A 17,097-nucleotide genomic window follows, 5' to 3' on the forward strand; every position below is an offset into this window, starting at 1 on the left:
TTAAGCTTGAGTCCAGTGGCCTCATTTTATTGCTATTTCAAAACGAGCTTAGAAATCAATTTAAACTATGGAATTTGCCCTTTATTTGTGTAACACACTCGAAAGTTCGTTTTTACAGAGATCATATAAGTGAACCTAAGTTCGGTTTTATAAGCCGCACACGTATTTTCGAAATCTGGTTGTATTTTAGTTCTAGTTGAGCGAAAACTGCCTTTGGATATTGACAGATACATACGGGGGTCTCTTGAAAACCGCCGCGCATAGGGCAGAGGAAGGAACTTCACTGTGAAACCGTAGAGTGTTCTTGGAGCAACTAGGCCGCAGCGGCACCGTACATTAGCGAACCCTTGCGCTACCACGAGTGAGACCTCCAAGGGAACGGGAGGTTGCCCGGCCTCACTAGCAGGGCAGCATCTCCTGAAGCGCATTGAGGTCACGGGTATTTATGCATACCTTGTATTTGTTTTTATCGTAAACGCGCCTAACTTTATTGGGACGGAAGTCACGTACCACGACTATCTGAACCATGGTCTCTTCTATTTAGTGACTGCTTCGATTAGTGGCTGCTTCGGAAAGAGGGGAGATGCCAGATTCCTAAAGAAACTTGGTTGACTTATGTGAAAATGCTACGCAACAAAATAATTTTCAAATAGTATGCATCCACTGGCCAGCTCGCTTTATTCTTCCTTCGAAAGCCCCACAGCTCGGCCGCGGTAATCGCGCAGTACACAACCTAAAAAAGGTACGCCCTGCAGGGTAGAAATATTTTTTCTCTTTTTATAATTAAATATTTCGCGCTTTTTCCACTACTGCCTTTAATGCATTCGGGACTAACGTCACTTTGACTCTAAAAAGTGACTGGAATGTGTGAACTTATCTCGTTTAAAATTTTATTCTTAGTGTTGCTGCAACAGGTGGTCTTTCATTGGCGAACATAGTTTTACAAGCAGGCGGAAAGGAGATCTCCTAAAGGTCAACATAGCGGGCTCACACATGTTGTGCGTCACATCGGAGAGAACAATGTTTCTTGCTCGTGGTATTTAAGGGAACAGCGATTGCTCTGCTTGCCTGTTCCTCGTCTACTCGGGGCACCTGAACGATAACGCCTAAGCCATAAGCTATTAATTTTCGTGCTGTTGTGAGGTACGTATATGCCACGACGACACGTGTGTTCTTGTGATTTCAAATATAATCATCACTTTAGCCATGCCTAACTTGCTTCTGAGGCAGCGACAGACGAGATAAATGTTGTTAATAAAATTATGATGAGCATTTGACGGTCTGAGCATGGACGGGGGGGCGGGCACTTTGATTAACGTTGTGTTTGGTTCGAGATTCTCGAAGGGATTTGTATGAGCGGTGCAATGCCAGCCGATTGATCTTGAATAAACTGAGCGGAATACATAACTTAATCTCCAAAGCACATAGCCTACAGCATATGAGTTGCAGTCGTATACCCATCTTTAACTGATAAGGATACACAACACCTTCTTCAAAATTACATAATACAACTTTTGTTTTATAGGTGTTTCGTCGACAGAGATGCACTGTACGTGGCCGATTTCCGTTTTTGCAGCACTGGCTGTCGGACTACATGCTATCGTGGTTACGAGTGCTACATATAGTAATATTTATGTCAAAACAGTAAATGGTGAGACAATGCTCAGTTCTTGAGTAGGGAAACCACCCTTGCCAAAGTTGTTATAATGAGTTTAGTAGCATGTTGATACTTACAAACCAAAGTCAGGTTCCTAATAGCGCACACTTTCTACATTCTTTTCCATGCATTCCAGTGTTTCTTTGACTTGCACTTGACGCAGGCCTTTTATTCTTATTTTAAACAGTGTTGGTTGTTTTTGATACCCGCGGCAAATACTAAATGCTCTACGTATTTCAAGGCTTTGTGGAGCAGGTCGATGTCACATGAATTATTTAGGTATTTATTATGCGTAACTTTTCTTTCTAAGTTAATTGCTCGTATTATATATTGTGTTTACTTTGTTTACTTCAAACAGCTTGTTTTAAAACAAAATTCGCCTCCGATTACGATACCCCCTAATGCGATATTTGAGCGCTGCTCTATACGTGTTTTCGTTTCCTGTGTCAATATTTTGAATTATGATTATATACATACACGCCTTACAACAGGAAGAGAACGCAATGAGTAATGCAACTGCCGTGGATAATCTGCCTCGTGCGGCACATCGAAAACGGAGCGAAGTATGACGCGACTGCCTCGCTAATCGTGAGAACACGTCAGGCAACGCCTCGGTGACGCGTGGGCGCGATTCCGAGCAGCCTCGGCAGACAGACTTCCGCTCATGCAGCACTTAGTTTCCACACAGGCGACTCGCGCAACTCCGAAACCATATTTTTATTTATAGAATACTCCAGGCCCGAAAGAGGGCCCAAGCAGGAGGGGCGAAAATACACAAAAATATATCCAAGCAGCGCGTGCAAATGTTAGCATATAACACGACCATATACCTCGTAGCAATTGTCGTAGCAAATATCGAAGCAATAGTCGCTGCACCACCTGTCTTGCGCGGCACTACGTTTTCCTTCTCATACTTTCGTTCCACCAACGACGAGAGCAACCCTTTGCGTGGAAATCATGCTACCAGTGTCAGCGGCGACAACTCCCAAGGCAGGCAGAATCACATCGAGTCTTACAGGTAGCCGCACGCCATCGCCCCTTGCAGGAGGAGTGCTCCCCGTGACACGCGCTGTTGGCGCGGATTAACCTCACCAGCTCACGCCAACATATTAGCTTCACCCCGCACTTCCCCTTAGTAGCGCAGATGCGGATGTCATGGCCACCGTCCACAAAGTGCATGCGCAGGGTACCTCCCCTCCGCTCCTCCTCCGCTTTTCGACTCATGCTTTCACTGCAGCCTCATCCTCCGCTTTCGTCCTCGCGCTATCTTCTTTTATCTCCCGCTGTGTTCCACGTTCTCTTTCATCTTTCGCTGTGCTCGTTCGCTCGGTTACGAGGCACCATGCCGAGGCACACGGAGGCACAACACAGCAACGGGTGCCTAAGAGATGCGCTGTAAGCAACTTCAACATTTAATAAAGTGATCAAGCAAAGCTAATCTGCCGAAGCAGGTATCATTTGCAAGAGCAACAAAAGCAATCGATTTATAAGTAACGTAAATACTATAATAAATTTCATTGACAATATTCACGGCCTTTGTAATATGGAAACGTTGCAGGGAATAACCATAAAGTCCTACCCGCCTTCCCACTTTAAAAGATGAACATGTACCCAGAAATACGCGGTGCACATATTTCTATCAAATTCACCTTGATTACTCCAGCGGAATTGTGAATCGCGGCTCGCAGTGGAAAACTCCACGTGTCATCGTAGGGTGGTGTAATGCTTTACTATGCAACGCGAAAGAAGCCGGCCATTTTGCCTCGGGCACCTAACGGACGATGCGTTCAAACGGGACGTGCGCATAGCGTTCGCAGCCAGTTTGCACCAGAGATATTTAGCGGTTATTCTTTGTTGTATGCAGCGAAAAATGCTGCATGAGGAAGGGAGCGCGGAGTAGAGCAGTGGGTACCTGCCGTGGAACAGCCTGCTACCAGCGGTGAGCCGGTTTAGAGGGAATGGGAAAAAAAAGCTTAGGGTTAGGAAACTGCTAAGAAGGGAGCGATGGTAGTGACAAAAAACTTCGGCAATTGTATGCATATGATCGCCTGACAGGACGACGTTTCTGACATGATGATCTGCATGGCAAGCGCTAGTCGATGCTGCCGTCCGTTCATTCTATCGCCGTGTGACCGTGGTTTCAGTGTAAGCTTAAATCATGCCCTTGTTAACACTGAGGACGCAAGTGCATGTGGATTTGTTCAACGACAGCGATGTTAGGGTGAACGAACTTTCAAGCTCGAAATACATCTCGAGAGCTCGTAAACACTTTTCAGTGTTGCTTAGTGTCTCTTGAGATATTGAAAGCAACGGTCTCGGCATGCATACCAAACTGCATTAAGACATGCAATTCTACCGCAGTTGTCTGGGCATCTCTCCTTAGGTGAAGTTTGCTTCCCCGTTCAATTGCTTCCAAATTTACGCTGGTGCGATAACTGGATGTTCCTCTCGAGGATAGATGCATCTACATAGACCATGCGTAAGGTGGTATAATGGTACTCGTCCTTACGCAATTCCTGTGCGCATTTCTCTCGCCGTTTCGCTGGGGCCATTATACTTGCCGATTGACTGCGTCGTATCTACTTTGCGTCGTATTACCTCTGAAGTTTCTCCATTTATATCCAGCCGCCAGCGACAACACCCGCTCGTGACGTCACTGCACTAACCATATAAAACTAACACGCCGAGGATGACGAGGCCGCCTTTGACGAAGATAGGTCCTCCTATCGAAATGGTGGCCCGCCTTTGTGAGGCACCTTATCCCTGTTTAGGGCCCGTACATGGTCGCTCCGCCCGTCCGTTCCGCCCTCGTCCGGCCGCGTGCGGAAGCCCGAAAGGCGGAAGGTGTCGCAAAATTCGATGCACGCTCAATCCGCACGAGCGGAACGCACGCGCACTCCTATTGGGCGACGCGGCCTGTTGACAGCTGGCAACCGTTCGGCGGAGCAAAGGTGTTCAAGGTTGGCAACGACCTTTGACAGCAGACGACACTGGCATATTTTTGCAGATCTGATTTCAAATTTCCGCGTTCCGGTGAAAATGCGACTCTAGGCTGCCACATTCTGTTCTGCAGCCGTATGTGTTGCATTGGCACCGTCATCCTTCTTCGAAACATTGCACAGTCGTCTGTCCTGCGCCACCTTTTACATATGTATTGCAATCGCATCACGTCGCAGCACGCGACGTATTCTCGGATGATTACTTTCAGTGCGCGTTGCCTTGGCTGGTTGAACAAAACCTCTCTAATTATCCAACGTGCTGCGTTCTGCGTCACGCGAAACTGATAGTGTCGCCGGAAGCGCGGTGGCGCGGTTTCTGTAGTGCTAGTGACAGCTTGCAAGAATACGGAACACACGCACATCTGTCGCGGAATGCATTTGCGTAGGTCGCCAAGACGCACCTTTTTACCACTGAGCACGCGTGTGCGGCTCCGAGTACAGCTTGCTGATACGCTTGCTCGTGCTTTCTTTTTTTTTCACTCTGCCAATTTTAAGGGAGTGCTTAAAGCAGTTGGGATTCATGGAATGCCTTTTCCTTAAATTATTTGCTCAGCGATGACTGAAGTTCTCACCGTGTGCAAAAAAAAAGTTATGCATAAGTGGTTAACTTCATGCAGCAAGGAATTGAAGGTTAAGCAGTGAATGTACAATTCATTATGACTGGCTTAAAGCAATATGTATGTATAGCGGTGACCTTATGCAGATATATGCATACTCATGAGATATGTTTCCAAGGGGAGTACTTATTTGAAAGCATATAATTTACATTGCTGATAAGAAAACTTATTTTGAGTGAAATCAAACAATTGCATTCTTTCTTGCCAGCCTGGCTACCCAATATGTTGCCACTTACTATCTAACATACCTAATTTAACATTTCAACAATGTACAAACATTACCAAAGCGCACAAAATTAAGCAGTACCTTGACAGGCATGCTCCCTCTCTCACCCATGGCACCAAACAAGGATGTTCGACTTGAGACTGTTTGATACTGTCGGCATCATACATGCGTGTTCTATTTTGATTGCTCTACATATAAAAAATAAGCTATACTCAGGTTATAAGAGTTAGTTGGGCATGGGCTGCATGTTCTTTATGTATTTATGTAGTAACAACCTTGCTAGCTCATGCACAGCCATATTTTAGGAAAATGAAAAATGCATAGCATAACATAAAACAGCTGGCCAGTGCCTGTATTTATTTGAAAGTAAACCAATATTATCAAGTGTAGCTAAGCAGTGAGTTCAGTGACCTCTTGTGGTGTGAAAAGGTTGATGTAGTTAGTAGTTTTGTGTTCGTCTTTCTTACTTAGTTGCTGTTTTAACATGCACATGACAATGAAATGAAGGCACGTAGGGCAGAAGACAGGGCCACACAAAAAGCGAGGAAACATTCATTGCCATTTTTTTATTTCCATAACAAACCAGCGAATAGTTCCTTAGGTTCAGTTTTGTGAATAATGCACAAGGTGCTCTGCGTAAAACTGAAAGATTGTAGTGTTCTATTACCTATTCACTATTCGGGTAGCCAAATGAATGATACTCCCATTAGCACTGTGGGAGCACAGAAATTTGCAGTCAAGAGGCCGTAGTGGCTCAGACTCTGGGCCAAATTCAGCGCTGTGTGTGTGCAGCGATATAACTTGGTAAATCAAAGCTGTGGTTATTCAGTACACTGAAAGCAACTTTGCATGTGGGTTAGCTAATATAATGCTCCTACATATGGGTCAGCTTAGTATTATCAGCCGCTTTGTTTACTAGTTCACTGTTACGCCTGAACTATACGGTGCCACTGGACAATGCTGTATCCCTGCAGGCACGTTAGAACAGCTTGGCCATGCACAAACAACCCTTTACATCGCACTTAAATTAAGGTGGTGTAGATTTGCTGTCACAATGTGCTTGTAAGCATAACTGCCGAGCATTCAACAAAGTGTTTGAAATGTAATGGTGGATGCTCAGGTTTGCAGGTTTACATTTACGTTTACGTTTTACATTTATAGTGCAAGGACACACCAATGAACAGGAAGGATACCACACAAATGCTCGTGTTGTGACCTCGCAGTCACAATGCAAGTAGTTTTCTGTGGTTTTTAGCTATAAACATGTCAAGCAATCTGTAAATTCAAAACTGTATTAAGTAAACTGAGACACCATGAAAAGCAACATAACACTAAGGTGTACACATTTTTTTGTCACATCAGCTCTTTGTGGTGCAGGTCAAATATGTATACACACTATTTGTAGCTGAAAACAGCATGCATCACATTTAGAGCTCGGAATGTTCAATTCAAAAGATATATAATGCGTCAGACATACATTTGGTACCTTGTGCAATGCTTTGCACACAGATAGCTATGCTTGGCACAACTTGAGTAGCACATTCATAAGGGACTACTACATGCAAAATCCATTTTGCACCTCTCCTTTGATATTCTACCCTCCGACACAGAAGTACAGACTGGAATTTTTCTTTATGTCAATATTTAAAAGGCAAACAAGTTTTTGGCATCACAGGTCTCAGTCTCCCACACAGGGCACTTATTGCATGTTCTGAATGTGCATTAATTGGCAATGGTATATCTTCTATTGTGCAAATGATTTGTTCGACATAGTTTTACCAGTTTATTTTTGAACTTACCCACAAGTTCTCTGCCCTACTCGTATATACCTCTTTCAGTACTGGTATCTGTGCTGTGCCTTCATTAGCGCAGTAAATGTTGTGAAAGCTGTTAATTCATAAAGTAGGAAGCCTATCCAATATAAACAAGAAACTTGCAAGCAAGGTAATCACGACAAACCAGCTGAGACGGTGGTACTATTCTACTTGTTCTCGCTTGTGATAGCACAAGTGTTCCCACTTGTGCTGCTAGATGGTTGTGACTGATATGCTCACGAAGGTTTGGGTCATTCACATTTCAAGGGATGAGTAACTGTTACATACGTGCATCATCTTCCTCTGCCTATATCAATGACTTAACTATATGTGGCAGGTTTAGCTGTGTGATTATTGGTGTAGCTGAAGTGATGTATCACACATAGTTTCCGCGCACTACCCAACTGGTTAAAAGCATGCAGGAATGGAATTGGTCTTTGAGCTATTGGTTCAGCGGTGGCTTCCCACTAAACTGACTGTTGAAGAGGCAGATTTCACTTCATCGAAAGACCCATGTGAAAATTAGCCTAGAACTCATGACGCCAAATACTGTCACCATGTGTGACTGAAGAACAACACGTTACAGAACAATGAGCAGTGGAATTAATCTCACTAGTATACAAAGAATTGCAGCTGCATTCAGTATTTCACTGCTGGTATACTAAACACAAACCTTTATATGAGTTGTTTGGATGGCATAATCAACAAGATCCCTCTAATAAGCTGTGGCAAAAGCTAACTAAAAAGCTGCTACCCCAGGTACTGCATTGGCCTAAATATGCATTCTCACATGCAGTGAATACAGGTCTTAAATTGGTTTACATAAAGGTATGAAATGTTGTAACTGCACCATGTGGTAAAATTTCAATAAGATCAGCTGAATACCACATAGAACATCTTTAATGGGTATAGTTGGTACAACGTCCCTTGATATTAGAAGTTGTGCTGTTTTTTTCACACACACATGCACATAAATGCAAGGTACACATACATTTGTGTTCAAGTGTTACTGTGTGCATCAAATGAACAGCACCACTTAGACTACAAGCCATAAAGACAAATAATTTATTCGTACCAGTCTAATTCCTATTAGCTATGCAGTGGTATTTTTCTCACATGCAGCAACTCAACTCCGTGCATAAGTTAAGCTGATGTTGCTAATCTAAGCTAGACATGGGTGTCATGTCCAGAATACCATAAAATAAAGAAGTGACCATGTGTACGGGCCTAAAATTGATGGTTTGGCAATATCTTGTCTGGCTGGGTAGTAAATTTCTGTCAAAAAAAGAACAATTCAGCATACTGACAAAGCAGTGTGGCTAACATAATATAGGGAGCAGACACTCTGCCTGCAGAGTCACTTGAAAATTTTGCCAGCAGTTCATGCTCATTGGCTGGCTTCGGTCACATAACTAATGCTTACATAAATGTGAAAATTCGTGTTCAGGATAAACTCATAGCAGCCAATAGGCACGTTTTATATTGTGATAGCAGCTGACTTCTCAGGGACAATGCACTGTGGCCATGAACATGCTAAAGAATGACAAGAGGCAAGGTCCCCCTTTCTGTAGTCTGGCAGCGCAGCTGAAAACGGTTCAGTTAATGAGTGGAACCGTGGCCTATTCAAAATAAAGATCAGTCAGATAGCCACTTATAGCGTCCAACATCCCACACCCACGAATGATAGGTAGCAGTAAACTTACTGGCAGATGAAAGTGCACTGGAAAAACATTTAATGGACATACTTTACAGGCCCAAGTCAGTTTAATGCACATTATTTGCTAATGACTGTTGGCAGAATGAACACGAGGAAAGAAAATAAAGCACTTATCAGGCATATAATGCTGGTACTTGTGCTATTCGCTTTAAACTGAAGGCTCGTGCCAAAACAGGCGACACGAACCAAATAATCAAATAGGGTGGATAAGCAAAGTAACCACAAACTTTCGCTTACCCAATTCTGCCTGCATTAGTAATGTGACCATGGCTGGCTAGTGAGGAAGAACTTTGGGCAAAATTTCTTTCACACAGTTCTGCTGGCTGCTAGCAGAATATTACAACACCATACCTGTGACACTTACTTGTTACTACTCGCCCTACGTGTTCATTTTTACATTCAAATTGCTTTTTGTCAGCAAGCGTAAAATTTTTAGTTAATAAGAAGGTAGTATCCAGTTCTTACCTATAACATATTCATCTACCATGCCACTGGTGTCTTCACAAACAGACGCTGTGCTTAGTCACTAGTCAAAAACAAGCAGCTCAGATTTTTGGCTATGTAAGCCGCTTGCATCACAATATATAAAGCAATTTACTTCGTGAAATCTAGAAATTCTTGATTTTCACACTAGTTTCCACATTATGAAAATCTAGGCTGCCAGAAATTTGCATTCATGACATTAGTGCTCTCAGGTGCGTCCACATTTCACGACAGCGCTGAACGTCTTGACGTATGCAATTATTATGATGTTCCCTAATTTCCCCCCACCGATAGAAGCATCTTCAACCGTGCAGTAACAACCTTTGAAAGAAAAGATAGATGTACGAAGCAGAAAAGGCCGGTGTGATAGGGCTTATCTGTAAGGGTACTAAATATGAAAACGCGATCGGCAACACTTCTGCACAGTTCACTTCTGAGCAAACGCACATCGCGTAGAACGAGCACTTCTACACCCAGCAACGCTGCGACACATCGCACATACATATCACGGTTTGTAGCTTGCAAACGCACTTCATAACAGCAAGAACACAGCTCGAACGTCGCGGTCACCTCGGCGCGTCGCAGCCGGCAAAACGGCTCACGCGCAGTATAGCACACGCGGAATGGCAGCGATAACAAGGCGATAAACATTTATCGCTACTGATCGTATCATTACTTCTGAAAGTTGCGAAGGGCTGGCTTTCACCACTTCGCGGCAACGATCCGCATACACAGAGCAGAAACCAAACGTGTACGCTGGGTGCGCCAATCGGACGCTAGTTATTTCGCCACGCACTGTACATGTCCTGCTGCTCAGAATGCACGTGTATGTGATGGACTTCTCGTTTGCGACACGCACGCGAAGCATGGAACAAAATATCACGAAGTCGACGGCTTCAAATATTTCTTCAGAGGCTCTCGTAAACACAACACACACTTCCTGCGCTCCGTCTGTTTATGTTGGCGATCGCACGCACTGATGAGGTCTGGAAGGGTACGCCGGCTTGCTGCTTTCGATGACTATCTCCGTGGGTGCCAGATAACTAGTAAATATCACAAAAAGGAGAAAAAAAATATACTGTTTCTGACGCGGCTGTAGCTTAGGCCTTACGTCCCCGCTTCGCTTCGCTTCGAGCACGCGCCATGTTTGCTGTGACGACAGCCAAACCGTCCGCCTCGGACCAGCCAATGAGAGACGAGCTGGCGTGCGGAAGTGAAACTTGCGACCGCTCCTCGCTCACCAGTAGAGAGCCATCCGCATGCGACCGGACGAGGGCGGAACGGACGTGCGGAGCGACCATGTACGGGCCCTTACAAACTTTATACCATCGCTCTGAAGAAGACGTGCAGCACTAGGCACCATTTTTCTCAACGTTACGGCAACCGGAAGAGTTCGCATTCTACAATTAGTTTCTGTTGGTACATTCTGGGTCTCAAGTATCGTGTTAGGTCTGCTTTTGTGTCTGCGTGCCGTATGTCCTCTCAGAGGTTCGAATAGACTTGTTGAGGTCAGGGAGTGCTAACCCACTGCAGTCAAGTTCTTCCCTTAAAAGACCACTACGTGAGCTGCATTTCTCAAGGTAACAAGAGACATTGTGATAATTGCTTTGCACATTTCACACGATACCTGTGTTTGTAATGGCGAAAATAGTGAGAAGCGTGTACAAGAAAGACGACCACCAGAATTGGGACAATAAAAGGGAAAGGATTGAGGTGCATAGCTAATCCAGCGAGTACAATATGGTAGGATAAATTAAATGATACTGAAATCCAGTCGAGTTCTTGCCTTGCGTAAAAGTGCGCATGTCTCAGTGGTTTCCTACCTATTTATTTACAAATATGTAAACACGGTACCAACAAAAGATTTTGCTTTACTATGGCTTGAACGCCAGAGTGATTGTTCTCAACTGTAGTTAAAGCTTGCAGAGTTCTTTAATATTTCGTATGCACCACATGTTCATAAACTAGTGCATTAGAAGAGTGGTGCCACTGCGTTCGAGACTAGGGTTATTTAAATTCTATTGAAACTTAACACAAGGTCAAACTAAGCTTGTAATAAACAAATATGCATTTTGAAAAGCTCAGCTGCTGCTGAATTTTCCTTTTCTTTTGTTCGTACGTTTGTTTAGCATTGGTCAGTGATATTTGTATGTTGTCTGAATACCTCCAACTGAGCCAGAGCAATGCGTATGTTTCCTTAAGAAATGTTCCGCACAATATAAATGAGTGGAATCAGTTCGTTGAACCGCATATAAACTAGAAGAGGACGTCCATAGTGAAGTTAGATGAAGCAATTTCCGGGCTCCGTATATCAATATGAAGATTTCCAATATACTGAATACGTCATTTGCACAGCCATTTTTGAGAAAACAAATTTCGCAGTTTTGCACCAAAATTTTAATAAAGTATGTCGAATGAAATTACCTGCGCAAAATCGTGATTTCTTATAAACAACTAGAGGGAGTCGATAAAAAGTACGAGGTACGGTTCCGCCACGTGTCCGCAGCCACGTAGTAGCACTCACGATAGATACGACAAATTAATACCTGAACGTGGTGGTCCCACCGTACAATTAGAAGTTGCTTGTGGAAAGTGTAGTGAGTTTCTACGAGAGGTGGCTGTAAATATTTCTCGGCAACCAGCGGGTTATCAGTTGCGATTAGATTATGATGTCACATATCACACGAGAGACAGTTCGTAATTTAACAGAGCGAAGTAAGATTGCGAAGTGTATCGCTGGCTGGTTTTCTCGATGCCTGCGGCAATAGCTGGAAGCAGATTTTCTTTTTTTTTTTTGGTTCTACGGCAACACATATTTGCGAACTTATGTACATACTGAGGCGTTTCTTCTCTTTTCTTTTTTTGTTGCGGAACTCCAAATTCTACCGAATCCTGCGCCTATTCTGCGATCTCATATGCTCGGAACGCGCCCTCTTTTATATCTGCAAATATGGCTACCGCGGCTTCACTCGCCCGATCTGCATCTGGGCGAGAGAACGCCCGGGTGCAGATATAATCTGCATAGATGGGTGTCTGGACCACCCTTGGCAATGATTCAAGAAGATCTAACACTGCAACGCTGAAGAGCGTGATGCTTAGTAGTCTGTCTTGCGGCATATCTTTACTTGTCAGATGATGATGTGTAATTGTATCATCGGTAAGCACGAAGAATTATCGATCCTCTCAATAGCCATCAATCTAACGAAATGCATGGCAACCAACGCCAACATCAGCCAAAGCATCGAGGATTGCTTGGTGTGCTGCATTATCATATGTGCCATTGATGTCAAGAAATATTGCCCCGTCAATCGTTTTACGCTCTTTTAGACGTGGCTTAGCCGAGAACGTTATCCATGGATGACCGACCACGTCGGAAGCCCGCCATTCCATGCGGATGTTTCTCATTATACTCTAAGTATCAGTAAAAGCGTGTCGATTCCATTCTTTCTGTCATATTCATAATGTAATTTGCAAGAGGGACACGACGGTACGATGAGAAGTCCAATGGAGACTTAGAATGGTTAGCCAAAGGTACCAGGCGGCCAAACTTTCAGTTACAAGCAACGAAAGTTATTCGCGTCTATAAGACAGTCGTGTGTAGCAGAACCTGTATTGTATGAATTTTTTTTGTTCATTATCATGCAAATTTCTTTTATTTATCTAGTTCTGTAGAACAGTGTCTGAAAACTCGTGCAAGATTGGTGAACTTCATCTAAGTGGATGTAATTCCTTGTCGGACAGTTTCGTTTCTACTGTTGCACCGATCTACCACAAGTTGAATAATAAATGAAATATTCGTGAATATCGGTAATATCTGACCAAGCAATGAGTTGTGGTGTATGTGGTTCGCGGATGCACCCCGCTTAACATTTCAAAGGGCGCAATGACACCAAACTGACACGTGCACTTATTTGTCCTTTCTTCGGGGTTTGCATTTAACGTGCTAATAACTTAAACTTAACGCTCAGCGAAAGACGCGCCTGCATGATTTAGAGCATGCTGGAATGGTACAAATTATTTTATTCGTTTTGTATATTCTCGCCGTAGTTTCTCTAATCAGAATATATGTCCCACACGAATTGTGTGGTACTTTCCGGAAGGCACGAGGGCACCAGCATTTACGCTGGAACAATCCACGAGTCATGCATAAAATCGGAGGAACTTGACCAGTAGATAAAATTTCCGACGACCGCTAAATTTAGCTCGCCGACATCGCTGTGCTAGAGTGTTCTTGTTATGCTGCAGACACGTTCACCCACTAAAGATTTATCTTTGAAAGTCACACATTGGCAGTGCGTCGTTTTTTTCCGTCGCCAGAACGTATCGATATCTCAACGTTCAGTTTCAAACAGTCTGTTCGAAAAAACAAGAAAAACGCTATTTGGTACATCTTACTGCATATAGATTCTAGCGGCTGAAAAGTATTCTCATTGCACTTTCTTTCCATAACATACCTATTTTCGCTCATCTGAAAGAACATTCGTATACCCATGGAAATTAATAATTTATAAATGCCCGAAATAAATTGATAAATTCACTTTTTCTTCTGTTTATCTTTCGGTGATATTCCTCAAATGAATCATCTGGGATGTACGCACGAATGCATTCTGAGACCCACCTGCCTTAGGGGCAAGCGACCCTTGCTCCTTTACTCAACTTATACAAATTAGAGCTGAATAATGGCATCGCGTAAGGAAGGTTCAATGGAAAAAATGAAAAGGCCGCCTTTACTTTAGACAGTCTTATGCATGACCTAATAGATAGAAAAGAAGAGCCTTGTAGTTCGAATGCTATTTCCTTTGATGATCAATATGAATGTTCTGCATTTCGATGGTCTCATATTTCAGGTTCTTGTGTTTACCATAACTTAACCGTACAAGATAAAAGGGACGTGAAATTGGAATGGCCTTGTGCAAGAGTTACTTGTAAGGCGGCAGGTGGCATGATTAGACTAGATGGGTAAGGTGTATTTCTTTTATTTGTGTAATATATTTTGTAGACACTACGATGATTGCCGGTGTAATTGAATAGCGCAACACTTCTTTACCGAAATGATGTACTCGGCGGCCTATATTTGTTGTAGTGCGCATATTTAGGCAAGTTTGGTTCTTTCATGGCGTAATATCGTCGGGAACCAAGCCGCTAACCAAGTCATATATATGTATTTTAATTTCAACGACGAATCCGTGTTAAAAAGCTAGAATAGTTGCATTTCAGCGACAAACGGGTCATGCAAACCGACAAAAGCGCGAAAACGCAGTGTTTTCGTCGGCGGATTTCTATCAACGGTGTAAGTATAAGTACTGCCAACAATCAACAATCTGAAACATGGGCGAAAGTACTAAATAACACTGCTGGCTTTGTTGCCATTTCATGGCAAACGCGACAAACAAAACAAAACAACGACTGTGAACTGAGTGCGCTAACCAACGCACATTCTTGTGGTAGCAATAATGTGGGCAATCGATGTGCGTTGGCGCCGTCATGACCGTCGTTGTTTCACACTATCGAAGGCGCATGCGCGATCCCTACCACGGGTAGGTATTCCACCGGAGATGCGCAGTGCGTTTGACTGCAATGTCAGCGAACCCCAAGAAGACGCACCGTCACATTCCGCTCAGTCGGCGCTCCACGAACGAGGGCAGCATTCTGGCTGCTGCTGCTGCTGGCAAGGTTGCTGCGGGCACACGCACTAGCATCACTGATCTGAAGCTGTGGGCGCCCAGCTGGAATTCGCCAAAAGCTGTCGTCTGCTATCGTTGTTGTTGGATAGAAAGAAGTAACAATAAGGGTTCGTGGGAACACTGGAGACGACACGCGGGGTCGGGAGCAATAAATACGTAGAAGTCCCAGTCTGAACCGCCGGTGTTGCTTTGTCAAGGCATTCGCACGCCCTTAGGATGAAGGGTGGGATGCCATCCACGTTCTTCAGTTAGCGAGGAGATAATAGAGCTTATAAGAGCGTATATATAGCAATTCACGCGCGTTTGTTCCGCGCCACCATCTGTTGCACATTCCTACTCGGAGAAGCAGGACGTAAGTCGAATGTGCTCCTAAGCAACCCATCGCAATGCGCCGTTGAAATCATAGAACCGGGGCCTAAAGTATGTACAAAGTATTCCTCTGGCACCAGCAAAAAGCAAAGTAATGTTTACGTGAAGAATAAACAATTAGATTTATTTAGTGTAATGGGTAATAAAAACTTCAGAAGGAGATACTACACTTCGCTGGTGCAAAAGTAAGCCGACATTTATTCACTGAAAAGCTACGGCGTGTACGATGTGGTGAGTCCTCAGCGCTACAGAGCAACCAGTTATGAATATGCTGTGAAGCCACACACTTTACGCTTGATTGGCTCGGTTAAAGTTTACTAACCCGCCGAGATAGCTAACCCACGTTAGCTATAGACGAAAATCATTGCGATAAAACAACGAAACAATGATTCTTACGCCGTCGCTGTGAAGCACAACACGTCTTGCGTCCTATCGTTACGGGTTCAAATACACTCCACTAAAGCTTTCAGTACAGTGGAAGTGCGGAACAGTGCTCATCCCACATACATGAAACAAAACCTTCATGAGTAGGTATATGATTTACCTTGCCCGAACCATACTGTTCCATGTTTTTACAACTCGTAAAAAACAGGCCACAAGCTAAAAATATGTACCCCCATGCGTGGAGAAGTTCACGACCCTTGTATTCTCAAACGGCCGCTTGCAAGGTCTAGACATTTTAAATAGAGACAAGCATCGTGTAATATACGCGCTGACGATTGCGTCCGCCAAATATTTCAGCACTGGATGCCGCGCCGTCGGCCCTGAGGTGAGATGTTATTATTTTAAGCTCAAACATTGCGCTCACTCCATCTGGAAGAAGCTTGTTTCTCAGTCTGAGAGGCCAAGGTAACGCGCATAAATGCTTCTGTTTAAAATGCACGGCTAACAACGTCATTCACTATAAGACGTAACTTCGGTAAATCATCCAAATCAGAACGCTCATTTCTACCAGTGAAAATGCGTGGCCTGTTAAAACAAATTCTGCCAGAAACCACCCTCGATGACCTTCTACTTGAATGCGCAGCATTTCTTCCCTGCGCATGGCGCAAAGCTCGAAAAGAATAACGTCCTCTCTGGGAAATGCTCACTTGGGGACCGCCACGTGCGTTGGCCGCGACAACCTGACGACGTGCGATCGGAACAAGGAGCAGATGAAAAAACTGCACGCTGCCTCAAATTTGTCCTTAACAAAGTGCTTTTGAATGTAAGCGTGGTCTCGGCTGCCTGGTGAGCAGCTGTTCGCTTTTGCTCTTGCTCGCTCTTGAGTGCCTTGCGGAGGGAAGCTTATCGGGCCGTTGCTTCGCCTCCGGCTTCACTGGAATGGTACGCATCGCACACCTCTGTAGTCTCTCAGAGCTTCTGCGCGGCGCTTATGCTCTTCTTCTGCCTTACACTATCGAATACGTATTGTTAGTTCAAGCCGAGGCGCCCGCGTAACATGGCGTAGCTAGCGTAACCGAGTCAGGACTAGTTATGGCGCGCACTTCCGTAACAGGCGAGTGGAGCAAAGGGAGGAGTCGCTAAGGGC

The 17,097-nt window shown here is 44.2% G+C and overlaps 1 long non-coding RNA gene across 1 annotated transcript in view; it reads left to right on the plus strand.

The window, feature by feature from the left end:
- The window catches only part of LOC126538752 (uncharacterized), a 316,846-nt gene extending 302,382 nt beyond the window's left edge, over nt 1–14,464 (plus strand). Inside the window, exons 2-3 of the long non-coding RNA XR_008614056.2 lie at nt 1,526–1,651; nt 14,361–14,464. This is a non-coding gene — a long non-coding RNA (uncharacterized lncRNA). The remainder of the gene's footprint in view (nt 1–1,525; nt 1,652–14,360) is intronic.
- Nucleotides 14,465–17,097: the final 2,633 nt, after the last annotated feature.

Source organism: Dermacentor andersoni, chromosome 8, assembly GCF_023375885.2.
Source record: "Dermacentor andersoni chromosome 8, qqDerAnde1_hic_scaffold, whole genome shotgun sequence".
NCBI lineage: Eukaryota > Metazoa > Arthropoda > Arachnida > Ixodida > Ixodidae > Dermacentor > Dermacentor andersoni.